General features: G+C 32.6%; 1 long non-coding RNA gene across 1 annotated transcript in view; it reads left to right on the plus strand.

The window, feature by feature from the left end:
• Positions 1-19,645, plus strand: part of LOC118201721 (uncharacterized) — a 183,261-nt gene that overhangs the window by 138,292 nt on the left and 25,324 nt on the right. Inside the window, exons 3-4 of the long non-coding RNA XR_015038905.1 lie at positions 12,756-12,916; positions 16,130-16,191. This is a non-coding gene — a long non-coding RNA (uncharacterized LOC118201721). The remainder of the gene's footprint in view (positions 1-12,755; positions 12,917-16,129; positions 16,192-19,645) is intronic.

Here is a 19,645-nt window from a genome sequence, read left to right on the forward strand (position 1 = left end):
ATACATCTATCCTTTTGATGTAACCCAAAAGTATTCAAGGCATATTAAGTGAGCCCAACCATCTAACCTTGCGACAGATTTATAACTAACGACTTCTTGAATGAACGCAGGAGCACAATCACAGCCGAACGTAGTCTACGGCAAGAAAGCGATGTGTTATACCATGCAATTGTTATATCGTTACAGTTTGCCTTTGTGAAAAATACTTTGCCAGAAGTTTGTATACGCTAAGCTAAATCTCCTTGTATGACATAAGAATGGGATCTCAGCTTTGTACTTAGTTTTACAACAATTTTTGATTTTGGGCGTTTAATTTAGTGTATTTTATTTGAGAGCTTTTCTGTCAGTTATTTAGAAGGAATGCTCCATATCTTCAGTTTTAATTTCAAACCTTTTAAGTCTTTAAAGAGAATATTTCTTGTCAGTTCAAAAACATTTAAAAAAAGGTCCGACTCTGAGTACACAAATATCGGAGAGAAAAAAAAAAAAAAAAAAAAAAAAAAAAATTAACTCATCCTCCATTCAATTCATAAACGAGACAATAAAAATATTTTCCATGTAAATAAGATGCTATAATACGGCATTAAAATACATTATTTAGGCAGAGCTCAAAATGCATTCCTATTTGCTTCTGAAAACTGTTTTTCTAACTGTTTTGGCTATTGTAATTATGCAGTGAGTTCTAGAGAAATGACGCAGTAGTGGCGAAACTGCACATGATTTTTAATTCATTTTATTTACTGGATCATTGATTGTTTAATTAGACATTGATTAATCCTGAGCCCCTTTCTACTCTTGCCATGTTTTTAGAATTTAAAAGTAGTTTATTTTACAGAAGGAAACTTATTTTTAAACTAAGAGCTCCAATTTGCATTCAATTTAGCCATTAATTGATATGCTTTTTGTTAGGACGACTTTACTTTCTCTAGCAAATATGAAATAAAGCAAACAGAAATACATTTTCATAGATATTCACACGAAAGTCTTGAGTATTTATGAGTAAAATATCTGTAATATTAATTCATTGCCTTTACTATGAGTCGAGATAGAATAATTAGCAATGCAGGCTCATTAAAACTGAAAGTCTTTTAACGTAACGGTTTTCAGTTAGGTCCATTTTCGTGCTATTATGTTTTACAGTATAAACTGTATCCTAGCTAGTTAAGCTCTTATTACCTAACTAAGCTGCACAGCGGGTTTTACTATGTTTTTACCCTCAAATATACTGTTCTCATGTGGAACGAACAGAGTGTCTCATTATGCTATTAATACATAAGTTCGTTAGATATGTTAATATCACAGTTAGACTGTATATTTATATATACATATATGAAATGTAGATTCTCATACAATATTTGTGTTGTGCAGCCGGGGCAACAGGAAATTTTGGAATATAAAGTGATACGTTTATTTTAGCATTCATCTCACATGCGTTCCTCCTGTACCTTGAGGAGAAGCCCTATTTATAGATATGTATGCGTCATGGTGCTCATCTAATCAGCGGTATTAATTGAAATCACGAGGTGACGCTATCTTCTCATCAGGAGTGTTCTTAAGGACTTTATGTAATATGACAGATTTATGAGTTTGGCGATTTGGCGGGCGCCAACAGGTTAATATAATTTATAATAAAGAAATGATTTCGTCCAAATTTAGGAACAGGGTAGCAATTTAGGTAGAGATTCGCCAACACATTATTAAGTAATATGATTAGAATTTAATTTAATCAACTGATTTAAAAATATCATTACATATACAGTATATACTTATGAGGCCATTTAAATCATCTAGCCTTTTACTATAACTGAAGAAGTTAACAATATGCAGCTTCCATTAGTAATTTTAAAAAATGAAGCAAAAGGTTTTCTTTGTCATCCAAATTATCATATTCGCGCAGTCAAATTAATGCCACATTGTATTTTGCGGTGGCTTGTATTTGATTAATTTTTATTTCTAATTTTTATAAGCTAATACTTTTTTCTAGTTTTATTTCCTACTATAGTAGATGTTACAATGATATTAAATTTTATGATATCTTTGTCTTTTTTTTTACAATTTTTTACATTTAATTACTAAAATTGTGTTTTACGGGAAAATATAGTGTCTCTGCAATTGAGTTAAATTTCTCTAAACTGTCGATAACATTTCAGCGTATAATTTCATAATTGTAAATCAGTTATAAATTAATACGAAATTTAAATTTAAAAAATCTCATTTAAATATTAGGCAAAAGAATTTTCGGCAAAAAATTAAATGCCTTTAAAAAAGATTAAAAAGTTTTAGATTTAATAGTGCATTATAACTTTAAGCCTAGCATAGCGTAGCAAACGGCATTATGCACTGAACATTAAAGTACTCTGTAATACTTCAGTGGGATATTTCATATTCTCTACTAAATCAATTTTAAAGTTTCTTGGAGATAATAAACTGTTTTTAGAAACCCTTCCTGATGCGCTCAAAAGAGCTTTTATCGAATGTTTGGTTTGGTTTGGTTTATTAGATTCCGGCAAAGCATTCGAGGGCTATCTGCCTCAAGGGAGGGATGCCTTCGTGGAGAACTTTTTAAGAAAAACTGGCTCGTATGCACGTTACACATGGGGAAAATCATAAAAAATCCATGCTGCCAGCCCGTTTGCGGGATTCGAACCTCGGGCCGAACTACCAGTGTTCAGCGACGCTACCGCTCGGCCGCTGGTAGGCACTTTATCGAATGTTAGTTGGAAATTTGTTGATAATTGTATTCTATGGGTGGCCATAATTTCGAGAAATTTTCTAGCAAGTTTTAACAGCGTTTGAACTATTCATAAAATTAAAATTAGTCCAAATCAATTTCTTGAACCCTTTTTTCGAAGTGTTATTTCGAATTGTGTCTCCTTTAGACACAGTTCGAGATTATTTAGACACTAGCTGTGATTGTGTCTTCCTTAGACACGTGTTGGGGGTGAACAAATATTTAACATGATGCTTTATTATACCGTGAGGCTATGTAGGGAAGAAATAAGATTTCTGATGTCGGTGATGAGACAATGAATTTCTGGTTCTTTGGATATTAAATGTCTTAGAATCGCTGTTTAAACTAGGATTCGAGGAGTCACTGGACATTATGTGTTTCCATTGTTGTGGACTGTAATTCCGATGCACCATTTCCTTATGAAATCGTCTGTACATAATTTGTCTTGCTACGAAATTTCTAGTTATACCTGCCTGGCTGTTGACTACCTATTGCAGTGTGTTGAAATGGAAAAATATCGGTCTTCCAAGGGAACTGCTGTTGGTTTTTAACGTTGCACAGCTTTTCAATCAGTGGCAGAACGCTTAGATGCTTTCTACAGATATTTGCTGTTTTTTAAGAAACAATTAGACATTGCTGACATGGCAGTTATTAATTATCGAATTTTAATCACTCAGTAATACTCCATTAAAAAAAAGCTTGTAAATTATATTTCGGAGATTTCGATTTACTTCGAAATTGAAGAAATAGCGCATTTGCGAAATAGCGCAGTTAACTCGAAATGCATAGGAAATATAACACTTCCTTTCCCTGTCGACACAGCAGCTGGCCCGATGGTTAGGTGTTCTTCAGTCTGTTGAATCTCATCCATGGAATTACAAAAATATGAAAAATACTAGACTCTAGTACTTTGTCCTCCGAGGATTGACTAGGTAAAGTGAGAAATACTGAAAGAATGACTGGAACAGGGACAGAAAGTCGGCGGGACACTATTGTTATGCCTTAGGGGAAAATGCCTGATGACCGCTTATCTTGAGCACTGGAGAGTTTCTGTTTTGTAAGGAAGTACTTTGACATTGTCGAATGCAATGTGCTCACAGTTGTAATGCGTACTAACAGTTATATAATTAAATTTTTAAAAAATATATTGATGCTGTAGGTACTACATTACCAAGAGCTTTGCAGTTCTGTAATATGTTACGTATTTCTGCTAATTCAATACCTATTGTTACGAAATGTCCAGGCGCGGTAAGATAGCTTCCCCGCAAAGCAGGTTAGGGTTGCCAGAAAACGGCAAGGGAAAACAGAGTTGCTGCAATAGGGGAGAAATCGCCCATTTGGCGACAAAATTGGCGATATGCCATAGAAGGATGGAGAACCTTCTGGAACGAATTCTTACTGGTTTAGCCCAGAACGTTCTCGAACACAAGCCAATAGCTATATAAGCCCTGCTGGTACGCGGAGAGTCAGTTAGTTAGTTAGTCCGTGCGGGTCCATTGAGTTGAGAGTTAATCAGTGAGTGCCTAGTGCCGAGTTAGTCGTCGACTGCACCGAAAGTATCTCTTAGTGTATCGCGGTTAGTGCATCGTCGAGAGAGTGCTTTGAGCTTCGGGAACGGCTGAACCGAGGAACCGGGAGCTGTACTGTAGTGTATCGTTGAGTGTATCGCGAGTATAGCGTGGAGAGAGTTTCGAAAGTGCTTGGAGTTCCGAGAACGACCGAGCAGAGTCGGGAGCTGTACTCTGGTGCTTTGCAGTGAAGCTATCTCCACCGTTAAAGCCTGATAACCTGGAGGCTGTGTCGCTGATTGTGTCAGCGTGTTTATGGTAGTTCTTCGACGACTGTAAACGCGATTTTGGAGCGGTCCTGATTAATATTGGCTAAATAAAGTGTGTTTCGATAATTAATCAAGTGCTGTTCTCGTTATTCACTCCAAATCCGCACAAACCAAACGTACGAAAGCAAAGGAAGAGAAAATTACCTAACAATGTTTTAGATATTTTTCTCTATTATGGTGTATGTTAGACATACAAATACTCGTATAATAAGGGTAGGGCGGAACTACAGGTACAGATGTAAAGATGACATCTGTACAAATATTTACACATTACAATTCTTGAAAAAAAAAACAAATTACAAATTAAGTTGATAAAAGTGTGCGGGAATAAATAATAACACTGACCCCCCCAAAATTAAAATTTTTGTTAATTAGGTGGAAGTGAATGGATGATTTTTATAGACAATTAGCTCGGTATGTGTTATTTCTGCACATCACAGGTGGTAGGGCATGAAACTTTTTAACATTCATAACTAATCAGGAGCAACAAATGGCACTTTCGCACAGCTTATCAGCAGCAATCAATCAGTCTATGATCACTTATATTATTTTTCTAAGAATGCCCGTTTTTTCTCTGAGAGTTATTCTCAGTCATGCTCCGATGTTTTTAGTTTTTCAAGATGTTCTTTTTGAGAAATTTAAGTAAAATTAATTTCACTCCTTATTACAGCATCTAATTAGAAACCACGTTCAGTACACAATTATTATCAATATCGGCAATTTCGTGTCAATGCAAATTTTGAAGTGTTATTTAGGGAGGGAACAAAAGCAAAACTAAAACATACCAAAAGTGAAAGAAGACTAAAAAAAGAAGCAGTTTTGAAAGTTCTTGAAAGTTTAACATAGGTGAAACACAAGTTTATTTTTCGAATACACGTAAACGAATTAGTGAGCATGATGGCCTGATGTCAAAATTTTTTATTGAATGTATCACTGGATTGTGTCACAGGGTTTAAAATTTTTAAGTCACCTCTTCATAGAATACATAGAAAAGCTCGAAATAGTAAGGCAGAATCGGATAATATTGATGATTTTAATTTTTCGAACCACTTTTATTAGCTTTCTTTTATACGATCACAAAGATATGCTAAGAGTTTTAGTTTTTAGTATTGAAAAGGGTACATAGATTTTAGAATATAGTACAAATTATTTGATATTTGTAGTATTTAAATGTACCCAAGCAGTTTTCTTAGTTGTATCCCTTGCATGTAGATCTAAATAGCTTAGTGGACAAACATAAAATAGTAACTCTATAAAGTATTTCTCCTGCCTTCGTGCAGTGGTTCTGCATGCTGGGCCGGTTTTCCAGAGGTCCGTGGTTCGATTCTCAGGTAAGGCGATTGCTCATTTTTCATCTTGACTGCTTCCAAAAATAACCTAAAGTCTCTACAACTCTAGCATATGCTCTGATTCCCAACAAGCTTAATAATAAAGCTCTTTGAAAGTTTAAGGGGGAAATGTACTGGAATGTGGAGCGCAATACAAATATTAAACTCTGCTTTACATTCCAATCAAGGAGTAAATAGGGCCATTTATGATACTTGTTTCCGTTTTCTACCACAGCCATCGTAGGATAACCACATTACAGAATAACTTTTGGCAAAGCAGTCAAGCTATTGTGATAATAAAATCTGTACCGATAAAATGAAAAACAAAAATCTGCCAAAATATCTGATTGCGTATATCATTAGCTCATTTTAATCAGCAACTTGTCGATAAAGGATGCTTAACAGGATAAAGAACTTAAATTACGAGAATTTGTTGATATATTGCCAGTCATTTAGATAACGAAAATTTTCCTTTGTGCAAATGTGAAACTGTAGATGGAGAAGCATACAGGAAATAATATTGTAGAATCCCGAATTCAACATAGGTATGCAAAAACCTCGTCTGAAATTATGGAATTTCATCAAAACACTCAAAGAAAGTTCTGAATACAAAGACTGTTAAATAGATTGCTCAGATTGAATTTTTCTGAAAAGAAGCAGAAATTAAAATACAATCAGGAAAAATTAGAATATAGAAAAAATCTTAGTTAACGCGCGACATAAAAAAATGTTTTAAATTCTAACATAATGTAATATAAATATGTAATCAAAATCTATATTTGTGCATTCCGATAGTCTAAAAGTTTACTAAAGTAAATAAATAATCAAAGTTATCATTCCAAAATATAATCGAGGAAGCTTCTTTTGTGCTCAAGTGCCACTAAATTATACAAACTACGATTATCCATCTATCAATGAAGATTTCTTTGCGCATAAATATCCCAGATTTCGATTTTGGAGGAAATACGTATGTGCCACTAAACAATTTTCCTCCTATTTTGAAATCTATTTATAAAACCATTCATACACAAAAGGTACTTGAATAATCATGTGAGGGAAAGCAAAACTAATGCTAAATAAAAGGAAAAGTAATTTCATATTACAGATAAAACACGAGCGATAAGAAAAGCCCATTTTCATTTTTGCAATTTGCGCACAAAATTCGTAAGAACTAGCATAAATTATACATTTAACAAAATCGCTGCTGATCGGTGTTGAGGTCACCAATGATTTTGATTAAATGCGTAATTTATGCTAATTTATGCGAGATACTAGGGTTTTCAAAACCTTAGGTCATAGTCTAATTTTGTATCTGGAGTCTTTTGAATAAGACTGATTTTGTTAAAGCTTTCGTTGCTTTTCTAAAATCAACCTATTTTTATTTGATATTTTTTTATGTCGTTAAATTCAAGCATGCTAAATCAAGTTTGGGAACCTCCGTTATAGCAAGTAAAACTGCCTTTTTGAAAACTCCTTATCGCATTTTTCGACAGAAAACATTACCTCTCTTACTTATGCGTAGGAATTGTGCATCTTTCCTTATAATAACTTTAATCAATTGATTAAATTATTTACTAATTAAACATTAAACAACTACAGAACTCTACAGAAGAATCAAAAATTAATTTTTGTATAGGATCATAGGCTCGTAAACCACATTTGATGTGCTTTGCTTACCTTTTGATCAACACGAGCACAAGAGTTGTTGCTTCCCACTGAATTCTACCTCTCGGTTTACCACTAAAGAACGTGTGCAGAGATACAGAAAGAAGCTTAGTGCTTTCTTTCTATACCTAATATAGTTTATAAATTTTTAGTTCAGAGTGACTAAGCTTAGTGCTTTCTTTCTAGATCTAGTACAGTTTATAAATTTGTAGTACTAAGAATTCTACATAGATGGCCAAGTATTTCTTCAATGCCATTTTTTCCTAAACTTCACTCTCATCTAAATTCATTTCAGTAAGCATTCACTCACCGCTTAATATATATTTCTGTGTTTGTCGTATTTTCTGTGTCTGAAAGCTGAAACTCTTTGGCTGAATTGTCTTTTAAGTTGATGTAAGATATGTTTTTATAAAAAGATAAATTTCTTATAAGAAAATTTCATAAAATATTTCCCTATAGTACGTTTACTATCAGATCGAGTCTTTTCTTCTTTCCAAATAATAAAATAATATGAATTTAGACCTCACGCAAAAACGGTATTTAATATGCTATACCGTTACTTTACTACAAAATCTCGTACCTAAAGCTTATTTTATGTTCGTAATATTTAACCGTAAAATTCGTAAAATTCTTAACCAAGTTTTTGAGTAATTAAAATTTCAGAAATGGTGTTTTAAAAAGTGCTAGCAGTTGCCGAAATCTGAACGCTTTGCACTTACCAAATCTTACTGATGTGTATAACTATAAAGATTTGATAGAGTATGTATCTAACAAGTAGTGTAAAAGAACAGAAAAAAGGTTTATTCAAAGTTTTATGGAATGAAATTTTTGAAAGGAAAAATTAGTGTTTCTCGATTTAATAATATTATTCTAAACTATATATGCCTCCGTTGTCAGCAGCAACTCAAAAAAAAAAAAAAAAAAATATTTACAGCTGTGAAAATGAACAAGAATAAAATAAGAAATCAACTTCAAATTCCCTTGACGTACAACTCCTTTTAGCAAAGGAAAGGATAAGATAATAATCAGTAACATACTTTAAGATTTCTTGTGCGTTAATTAAAATAAAAATCTATTAAAATTTATGAACAAAATATTTCCAAATTTTTCTTACATGTCAGAATATATCCCACAGCGCATAACCCCATAAATAAATGGAATGGAAATTATGGAAATTGCATATGAAATATACTCAAATGCTATATTCAAATAGAAAAATTAAATAATGAAAATGTATGCTTCTTAGAGAATTTTAGGGTAAGGCCAGTTTGGACATATTCGGACATATGTTAATTTAGCAATTTTATGGTGATTTCATCTACGTCAGCGTTTCTCAAACTTTTTTCTAGTGAAACCACTTTTACAAATTACGATCTTTAGCGCACAATCTTACTCTTCTCCTTTTCCAACCCAGCGGCCCAACGGTAACGTCGCTGAACACTGATAGTTCGGTCCGAGGTTCGAATCCCGCGAAAGGTCTGACTGCATGGGTGTTTTCGTGGTTTTCCCCGTGTGTAACGTGTATACGAGCCGGTTTCCCTTAAAACGTCCTCCACGAGGGCATCCCTCCCTTAAGGCAGATAGCCCTCGAGTGCTTTGCCGTAATCTAATCTAATAAACCAAACCAAAGCAATATCTTAGCATATGATACTAGCAATATACTTATATTTTTTTTTAAATACAATTCATTAAAATTAATTTAATTTTATGTTAGTATTAAGTTAATAGAAAAATTCGTTTTAGGTTATTAGGGTTTGGCTAATGTAAGTTCTCATATTTAAAAAAATTTAAATAATGTTGGTACTCACATGGATGAGTTCGCCGATACTTCTTTTATGTCTGGATGTACGCTGGTACTCTTAAGCCTGATGCACATACATGAAGTCGATTTTTGTCCTTTGTTTTTATATGATTTAGTGATAAAAATCCTTTCTTACCCTGATATGTAGAAGCAAACTGAATTATAACTTTAAGCAACATTGAAGCTAGCTCACTATATTTCATTTTCACATTTTTATTTTTTTTCAAGAAATTAACGATACTTTCTGCTAGGACTTTAACTTTTAAATCCGGTCTCATTAGCTAGTTCAATTAACTGTTCTTTTCATTCACTGATACATTATTTTCAAAACCGCAGTGGAAAGGATCAAGAAACCAGGAAAATTCGTTATATTTACCACTTAGGAAAGAAGTTTCAAATTTTGACCTCAGAGCTTCGAAATACAAATATATGTCATTGCATAATTCTTTCCCAATAATAATATAATTTTCTACTAAAATATGATTCCATGAATGATTCTACGATGGTTAGAATGGGCTAAAAATATTCATGTTCTGTGCAGCTAACCCAAAAATTAAGCTTACAATTAAACCCTTTTAATTTCTCATCGGCTTTCAGAACTGTCAAAGAATTCAGAATTTCAGAACTGCCTGTATAACTTAGTGCATGTCATCAGCAAAAAATAATATAAAATATAATTACTATCGTTTACAAATAACAAGACATTTTTGCAAATCTAGGAGGGTCATAAAGGCACCACGGACTACAGTTTCAGAAATTCTGATCTATGGTTATTACATAGTAATGTCATAAAATCCCTTAAAGAGTGAACAAAGGCAAATATAAATTTATATTTTTTTTTTCAAAGCTTAACTTTTTCTTCTATAAATTCGTACGAAGTAGTTTTCATGGGTAGTCACCATATTTATGTGAGAGAGTTTCGAAGCCGTTGACGCTGACACCGTCGCGAGAGTAGTTGAGAGGTCTGGTTTCGTTGAAAAAGCTGATCGTTGATTCATGTGTGCACATTGCGAGGTAAGCTTCGTCGCTCATGGAAGGAACTTGTTCTTAAACTGCAACATATTTATGCCTGATAAACATGTTATATTGCTTTATTTGCATTCTTTTATCTTATATTCTTCCTGTACTTCTAGCGTATAAAGGTTACATTTGTGGCTACATGTGTAGTCATTAGGTTATTTTGTAGCAGGAGACGTGAAAAATGTGCAGTGCCCTCAACGCGACTAGAGCCCTGGACCTCTGTAATATGCGTCGAGCATGCTTCCAGTAATACCACGAAGGCATATGGAAAGGAGAGAGAAAAATTCCTTAAATACTCCTCTCTTAAAGGTCGACTAGGGATGAGGGGGCCCATTCGTCAAATCCTGGTAGTGACAGATTATCATCCACTGCCTTCTAGTTTGGGCGCCTCTTGTAGAGTCATTAGTTTATTTTGAAGGAGACATGAAAAATGTGAAGTGCCGTCCCCGGGACTCGAACACTGGACCTCTCGAATACGCATAGAGTGTGTTTCCAATTACAATAGGAAGGCATGCGGAAAAGAAGGAGAAAACACATTATACGTGTTCCTATGCATAAAGATTTGTTTTTCTACGCTCGACATAACTTCGGACGAATTGTAATTACATACACACGAAAAGCTTAAGAGACGAATTATAAGAAAAGTTAGAAAAAGGGAGTGATGACTTCGGAAAGTATGAGAAAGACTGATTTTACACCTAAGCCATTTTCTCTCTCTTGCGTATGAAGTTAGGAACAAAGTATAAAATTCTATTTAAACATTAAATCTGAAAGGTTTACAGAGTGATGAATAAATATTGCACATGAATATATGGCATCATGGATAATTTCATGAGCTGACAAAATAATTTCACGCCTTCCATCAAAGCAATGAAAAAAAAAGCCTTAGTCCAAGTACATGGTTTTGCTTATAGCACAGATATCCACTGAAAAACAGCAATGAGTACATTACGATTACTGTATTCCGAATCTTACAGTATATTCTAGGTTTGAAACGTTTCGCACTTCACACACCATTTAAAGTGTTTAATTTTCGAAAATATTCTTTGATCTTTGATATGCGATAAGCAGGGAATAACTGAATCTGATTAGGAGAGACATGACTCTATAATGTAACCCAAAACCATAAAGAGCTCAGTATTACAGTGTTAGCAGTTCTTGTCCATAAAAGAAATCACCACAGAAAGTACAAATTATTGGTTAAATTTCTAGAAGTCTGGTTCTTATTTCTCCCATTTCTTAATCTAGAATTGGCACATGAAAACAAATTTTTCACAAATCAAAACTCTAAGGAAACGAGCTTGTATAGAATAAAAGTAAATATAAATATTTTTCAGCTTCAGAAAATTCAACAAACTCAACTTATTTTCGACGACACTTAATAAATTTCTCGAACAGTTTTTACTAAAACAGCCTTTGAAATATTACATAGACCACCTGAAGACACCGCATAGAGACTTGCAAGTAATGACTCATTCGTAAATACATAATTAGTAAATTGTCGATATCGTTTAGGCATTGTATAAAATATCTATATCTCACGTCATGCCGATAACGCATAGAATAATCCAACGATCATTACTAATTTTATTATCACTTAATCGATAATTGCCAAATAATTTGAATACAATATTTTTATTTATTTATTTTCCCATACATATTATTATTTGTTTCTACACTTTCTCAAACCTTCAGAGGATGAACAAAATATTCATTAATTCATTATTTATTTTGATTCAAATGAGCAATAAATGTAAGCGCATTTGATGCGTATAACCAAACTGATTCGCTGAAAGAACCACGTTTTATGAATATGCTTTCCGACGGTATGTTCCAACAAATCCGTTCAGAAAAGTATGTTAAATCATCTTTCTTTACAGTATGGGGTTTTAAAACTTTCATACCATTTTATTTATTTATTTATTTATTTATTTTGTCAGTTTAAAATATGATAGCAGAGAAACTGTGAACAAAAATGTAATAAAACTGTTCAAATAAATAAATGTAAAAAATAAGAAAAAATTAATATTTTTATGAGGAAAACCTGAAAACGTTCTACAGAATTCCAGGGTTTCGTGAAATCATGTTGCAATGTCACTGCAATACGTTACGGGTATTCCGATTTGGTAATAGATACAATATCAGCATTTTTGTAATCGGGGAAAATGAGTTGCGAAAGGGCTAAATGCCATTATTAAAGTTCACTTTGTTGAAATGGAAGTCGTGGATTATTGTGTATTTAATTTTTGATATGAAATTAATATTTGAGATTCGTGGTCACTAGATAACAAACTTTTCCTTTTATTTTAGTTTGTAAATCAACCAAGCTTTATTTTTTTAACTTTAATTTGGAATTTAATATTTTTTCCACAGATTCTTTAATTAGATGTATACAAAGACCTCCGTTGACGTTTTCATTGCTTCCTGTCACTTTTTTCCTTTTCAAAATACAATGAACTATGCAGTATTAAGAACAACTGTTGTAAAATTGTTGCCTTGAGCGAGAGGTGAACCCGTGACCTCTTGCCTGCCAGGTGAGTGCTCTACTAACTAAGCTACCAAAACCACAATTCTTTTTCCTTCACTTTATTTTTGTAACAGGTTAGTTCTTTTAGAATGCATTTTAATACAATACATTCAAATTATTAATATGAGCTTCTCTAAAGTCATTTGATGCGATGTTGTGATTTCCTTAACAAATTATGTGGCATACTTGATTACCTTTTTAAAAATATCTTAAAGGCAAGGTTTCTCTTGAGATCTAAGTTGTAGAAGATGCATTTAAATAACCTAAAAGGAAATATGACTGTTTTTCCTGAGAAAATACATTTGTTGATGTTGTTTAAAAATATCTGTTGTCATAAAATACTTTCTGTGATCTTAATTAAAATACAAAATTATTAATTGGTAATAGGGAATAATTTAATATCACCTAGTAAAATTTTACTTACAGCAAGAAATTTATTTGTATAATTTATAAATTTGCAAGTTTTTTTTAATTAACACAGTATCAGCCGATGATTTCAGCAGACTATGAAATACCGAATTAAAGAGGTAGTCAGCTCTGCTTGAAAAACTGACATTTTAAAAATAGTTGCAAGTTACCGATTTAAAATATCAATCAAGTCAAAAAATAGCGAGAATGTTTAGTTGCATAGTCTATTGATCTTTCATGCGAGATGAAAAATAAAAGCATTTGAAGATATTTTAAGGGAAAGAATGTGAGATTTAATTATGATAATTTCATGACTTAATTATGAAAAAGGCTAAAAATTCCATCGATTATGAAATCCTTGAGGTATAATATTTATTTATATCTAATTAACTCAAAAGAATCCAGAAGTGCAACTGGAGAGGTCTAACCCACTGACCCTGCAAACAACAAGGTATCAAAATGTTTCTGCAAAAGCAAGTATTCAGATTCATGTATTTACTATTAATACTCAGAAAACTACTGATTTGAAACAATTGTTAGGTAATGCACATATACATGAAATATATTTTTAGACTATAAGGTGATTTCAAACAACTAATTTTAGATGATCGACTAATTGTATCAGCGGATTATCAAAATGACTATACTTTGGTAGATTATATGCGGACTATCAAAATACCCGTTAATTTTTCATTCCTTTCAGATCTTTTATGTATTATCATTTATTTGTTTGTTTGACAAGGGAAGAAAGGTAGTAATTTCGGAGCATCCAATGACTCAAACATTCAATTCAAGTATTACTGAATTCGCAAAAGGCATTTTAGTATTACTGAAAGCAGAGCGAGAAATGCATGACGTGAGAATGCGCCGGAGAAATGAGGTGCTTGCGATTGTCAAACTGAATATATCACCCCTAACTCGCCGCTCGAATGCTTTGACCGCGCAAATGTAATAGCTTTTTATTGTTATTTCTTTCCGAGAGAGAAGAAAGTTCTATGAAGCATAATTTTCATGAATAATGATTGTAGCCGGGGGCTGTAAGTAAAGATGGAAGAGCCCCGATTTCCTTATTCGAAGCACAAGCAAAAGGGTTAAAGGCTACCAGGTTGCAACGTGAGGTCAGTCTACGGAATAATGTCAGAATTTTGCTCGATCTGCAGTTAAAAACATGTAGGGTTTATTATAATTATTATTAATCCTTTTTGTAGCTTACTTGCTGCTTTCCTTTTAGTTCGCTGTTATTGGTACAAGCCATTTATAATTTTTGTTTCGAATACGGTATTTAATTTTGGATTAGTACAATGATGCGTTTTTCCTAGCAAATTGCTTATTTGTTTCGGAAGTTCTATAACAAGCAATTCCTCAAATATTCACTTTTGAAGATGAATTAAAAAACTAGTTATTTAGCGATTCGGATAGAGCATACTGGTGGTTTGTTAAGTTTATAAATTCTTCAAATTTATTTTTAGTATATTTAAATTCACAATTATAGGAGTAAAATTTGTTTTCTAAATCCCCTTTCACATTTTAGATATCTTCTTACTTGCCTACTTTCGGCTTGAGCATAGAATATGTATAAATTATGTATTCCCAGCATTCTTGTTTATTTTTTTAAAGAAAGAATGCTAATTTGTCAAAAGGGGGGTTGGAAAAAATAAGCAAAACACATAAAGACTTATGAAAAATGTCAGCTAAAATGAATGGAAATATGTCGATAGTAAAAACAACAAAAAATATTAGTGGTGCATTTCTAGCCTCCACGATGAGCGCGAATTTCTAAGGTCACATTCTAGACCAAAATACACCCACCATCAGGATAAGATGGATCTCCTTGTATTTAGGAAAACATTAATATACTAACAAATTGTCAAAAAAAAAAAAAAAAAAAAAGGTATAGAAATGTCATAATACAGAAGTGGCGTTGAAGTTTATTTAGTATTTCCGTGGAAATTTTCTTCTGCATAATTCAAAACTAATAATGGAGCCGTATTAATTAAGTCCGACGTAGTTAGAAAAATCCCGGTATATAGACCTAAAATTATGACTAAGTTTGGATAACGAAACAGTATTACTTTATATCACGCAGTATTTTTAATTTCATTCATTTAAGGTCATTGTTACGCATAACAATTTTCATCTGCTCACAGTTATTTTAGTAAGCATACTTAGCTCAAAGAAAGTAAACTCAAATGAGATAATATTAGCTTACACTTTGAGCACGGAGCGTACATTCGGCCCTAATTTAAAAAACACAAGGAAAAGTTTTTTAAAGAGCGTTTCGAGAATATTCAGTTAAACCAAAAGATTTTAATTTGTTGCCCAAATACAAATATTGCCACACGGAGTTCAGATAAAATTTTAAATTTTGTTTCAAGTCTATATAATAAAGAGCAAATAGAAAGACTGAAAAATGCTTCATTGTGAATCAGTGATTAAAACCATTGTTAGAAATATTCAAAAATAAATAAATTAAACTTTTTTAGTAGCATAATATGAGCAAAATCAAGAAAAGTATAGGAACAGAAAATTACACTGGCGCTTAAAAATATTTAACACAGAATTAGAAAAAATGGATTTGTATTCATGTATTATTCTGTGCTAACTGCGAATACGCTCTGAGGTACTCACCACTTTTCCTCCAGTGCTCTAAGTGACTAAGTTGATAAGCCCTCCTATACTTGGTAAGACTTTATAGATGCATTGAAGTTTGAATTTTATATGCAAATATATTAATTTTCGTTTGCTAGGAATATTTTTAATTTGATTCTTTATGTTTTACTGCCATCTTTGATATTCCTTTTCTGGTTTTCAGTTAATCGTAAGCATTGCAGTAGAGCAAAAATGTGAATGAAGACACCATACTTTCCATGAATGGTAAGAAAATTTTTCTTTTGTGTTCTGCTTTTTCATCAGCAATTATTTGAATTTTTACTGCATCGCTAATTCTTTTAATGAAAGAGGCATAATATTTAGAGGTTGTATCAACACGGTAACTAATCTGTATTGTGTTAACATTTAAGAATCAGAAGAATCATTACGCTCATTATACATTGTGGCGAGTCCTATTTTGATTGCAGAGTAGTGATCAAACCAAGACATATAACTCTTTGATATCAGCTGTTTTAACTAGAGTAAACTCTTCACCAACTAAGTTAAAGCTAAGTATAATACAAAATTTACTGTACCTATGACCTAATGGGAACGAAGTAAAAAGCACACAAGCCATAATTTTGTTTATTAAAGCTTATCAGAGATCTCGTACGGTTAAACTGTACAGAAAAATTAATAATTACCTATGTTATATTTCTTCAGTGTTTCACTCGTCATGAACATAAAGATAATGAGAATTCCCTACAAATCAGTATGAATTTATCAATCCTGATCCAAAGTTTGAATCTTTTTTTTTTTTCTGTCTTTGTCTTTTCTTGTCAAACTAATTCTGAAAAGAATATATTTTCTTCTTCTACACATTAAGCTCTGGCTTATGAAATAAAAACAATGGTTTATAAAGAGCCTAGATTTTACGTAGTTGTGACACAAAATTCTAAATATAAAATCGCAGGAAAAGTGATTGAGGGAGCCACAGATTTGAAAATAATTTTTTGGTCCGAAATTCGATGCGCAGCTGCATTCAGGTGAAGAAAGCTGTACTGCAGTCTTTTAAAAAACCTTGGCAAACATTTTCTGGGGAAGTATTTGGCAGATAACTTAACACTCTCCCCCCTCCAAAAAATGCGTTATGAAGTGTCCTTGAAGTATATGAAGCCACAGGTTGCAAAAGAACTTCAAAACTTGAAATTATCTTTCTGCCGCTATCAGTTTCAAAGTAGTTAATGGTGAATACAGATCTAGATGTTAGGGGAAAACTTCTGATACTGAGAAAAGATCTGAACAATACTCTCAATATACTTGCTGACTATATTGAGGAATTTAAGAGCAATGGTAATCTGGCCAAGTACAGCAGAAAATAGCATGTTTCTGTGACAGCATTAGCACCATTTCTAGTAATATGATTTTGACTTTAAAAATATAACTATTTATTAAATTCAAAAACGTGCTAATGGAGAAAACAGAACTCGAACGAAAAATGCACGACTATTGATGAAAAGTGATAAATTGTCTTCATTTGCATTCTTCTTTGACACCGATGGTGTGCATGCATTTATATATTTTCGAATATGCTCTTTCATTCTATATCCGAAAATATTTTGCGCGATACTGAAATTCTGATTTCGTACATGAAAACAAGACCAAAAATACTGTAGTCAAAACTGATTCGTCTAGCAATATATATATATTTGCTTATCATGAGTTTATTAAGTGCTTATTATGAATATTAGCGAGAGATTCGCTGGCAAGTAATGTCATCCAAGTGCAATATTTTTAAGAAGCATTGCTAATTTCATTATTTTGGTGAGATTTATATATTAGTATTCAGAATATTCGATAACTACGAATGATACTCTAAGAAACCAATGTTTTCTGAAAATTTTGCAACGTATTTGCAACAATTTTAACAAGAAAATGAATATTTACACCTTTTAAGGTGTTTATTAACCTTTTACACTGTCTGCTAAGTTACTATGAAGTAAGTAGAGAAAAAATACAGGTACAAGTAAAAGAAAAACCAGAATTTTCACCATTGATCGTACAATGGTACGGTTCTGCCTCAATTTTATTGCAGAGTACTAGAGGGAAAGGGCTTTCCGAGGATTACATGTCCCTCTTCCCCTACCGTTAACCTCTAGAGTTACCTTTCGGTTCGCCGTGTATTTTGAGTGCCCCTTGATGCACATACATTATTACAATAAACCCTGCCTTCTCGAGGATTCGAACCCGACCCATCGGTACGGCAGTCTGCGTCAGTGACTACTTTACCAGCCAGGGGGGGGGGCACCAAAACCTTTAAACATATTGTGAAAACAAATTGCTTTCACAATATTCCCATCACACGATTTCCTTTAAACGCAATAAATTTTGGCGATTGTTTTCAAAACTGAATGCTCGTATTCGTTTGTCATGGTGAAATGTTACCCAGGAGTTCTGTCACCTGTAGTTAAAGTATTCTATGTCTTCGGAAAGAATGAAGCTATGTTATTCATACTGAATTGCTAATTACTCGTTTCTATGAGAAAAAACATTATTTTAAAAGGGATTCCAAATCTAAGCGAATTAATCAACCTGTTGAGTGAACGACATTTAAAGCAACTTATAAATCAGTAGCAGCTGAATGACAGATATTATTACCATCCAATACGTGAAAATGAGAAAAATCAATAAACAAACTAAAGAATTTAAACAGGTAAGTTAAAAGTTCTTCATATGTATACAGAGGTAATCTCTTTGTTATTTGCATCAGCTTTATACATTCGGTTTCGACTTTCAACTGAAAGCTAAAAACTTTATCGGTCATACTGATTGCAGACCGATCTATTATATATTTTTACTTTAATAAAAAGAGAACATTAAATTATTTTATTTTGTGAAATTTAACTGCTATTGTAATTAAATTTTATTCATTATAGTGTAATTTTCTTTCTAAAATTTGCTGTTTTTCTTTGCCTAACTCCGCTTGATGTACTTTGTATACCTCTTGCTCCAGTTCCCATAATATTTTTGAAGCAGACATCTCCAAATTTTTGTTTTAAAATTTGAGACAGTTTCCCAAAATAGGAACGAAAACGAGAAATAAATGTATTAAGTCACCCTGCTTTAATGCGCAACATGTCACGTTTTAAATGTGTGACGATATTAACATAATTTCCAGTATTATGCTTTTATCTTTAGAAATGTAGCAATTTATTAAAGTCAAGTATTTGCTGGTGTAGAAAACAGAACTCAACAGAGAATTGCACTAGTGGTGATAGATACTGGGATAAAAATGTATATATTAACTTCTTTTTAATGTAAATTCTGCCGTTATAGGTAAGTGCCCGTCATTGGGGGGGGGGAAACTAATGTAAATTCTGTTTCAAAATAGCATGTTAAATCACAGGATAGTTTGATAAGAAAATTTAGCACATAAGCAAAGCATAAAAGTTAAATTTATGTTTTAAGTTTTATCAGAATATTTTTAGATTCATTGCCCCGTTCCAGAAGTTATATTTTTCTGATATGTAATATTGTATATAGCTTTTAGCACAAGACAAACCTTCAGAAAGGTTAAAGCAGTGGTTCTCAACCTGTGTTGCTCCATACACCTCTCTTACTATTGCCAGAAGATCATTCTCCAGCCCCCTCATTTCAAAAACGAAAAAAATACATAGATAGATTTATCATTTTTAACATGTTTTATGAATTAAATAGCAAAACGTACATAGCATGTTAA

This window comes from Stegodyphus dumicola, chromosome X2 (genome assembly GCF_044657685.1).
Source record: "Stegodyphus dumicola isolate Sdum_Otavi_A_Nest chromosome X2, ASM4465768v1".
Classification (NCBI taxonomy): domain Eukaryota; kingdom Metazoa; phylum Arthropoda; class Arachnida; order Araneae; family Eresidae; genus Stegodyphus; species Stegodyphus dumicola.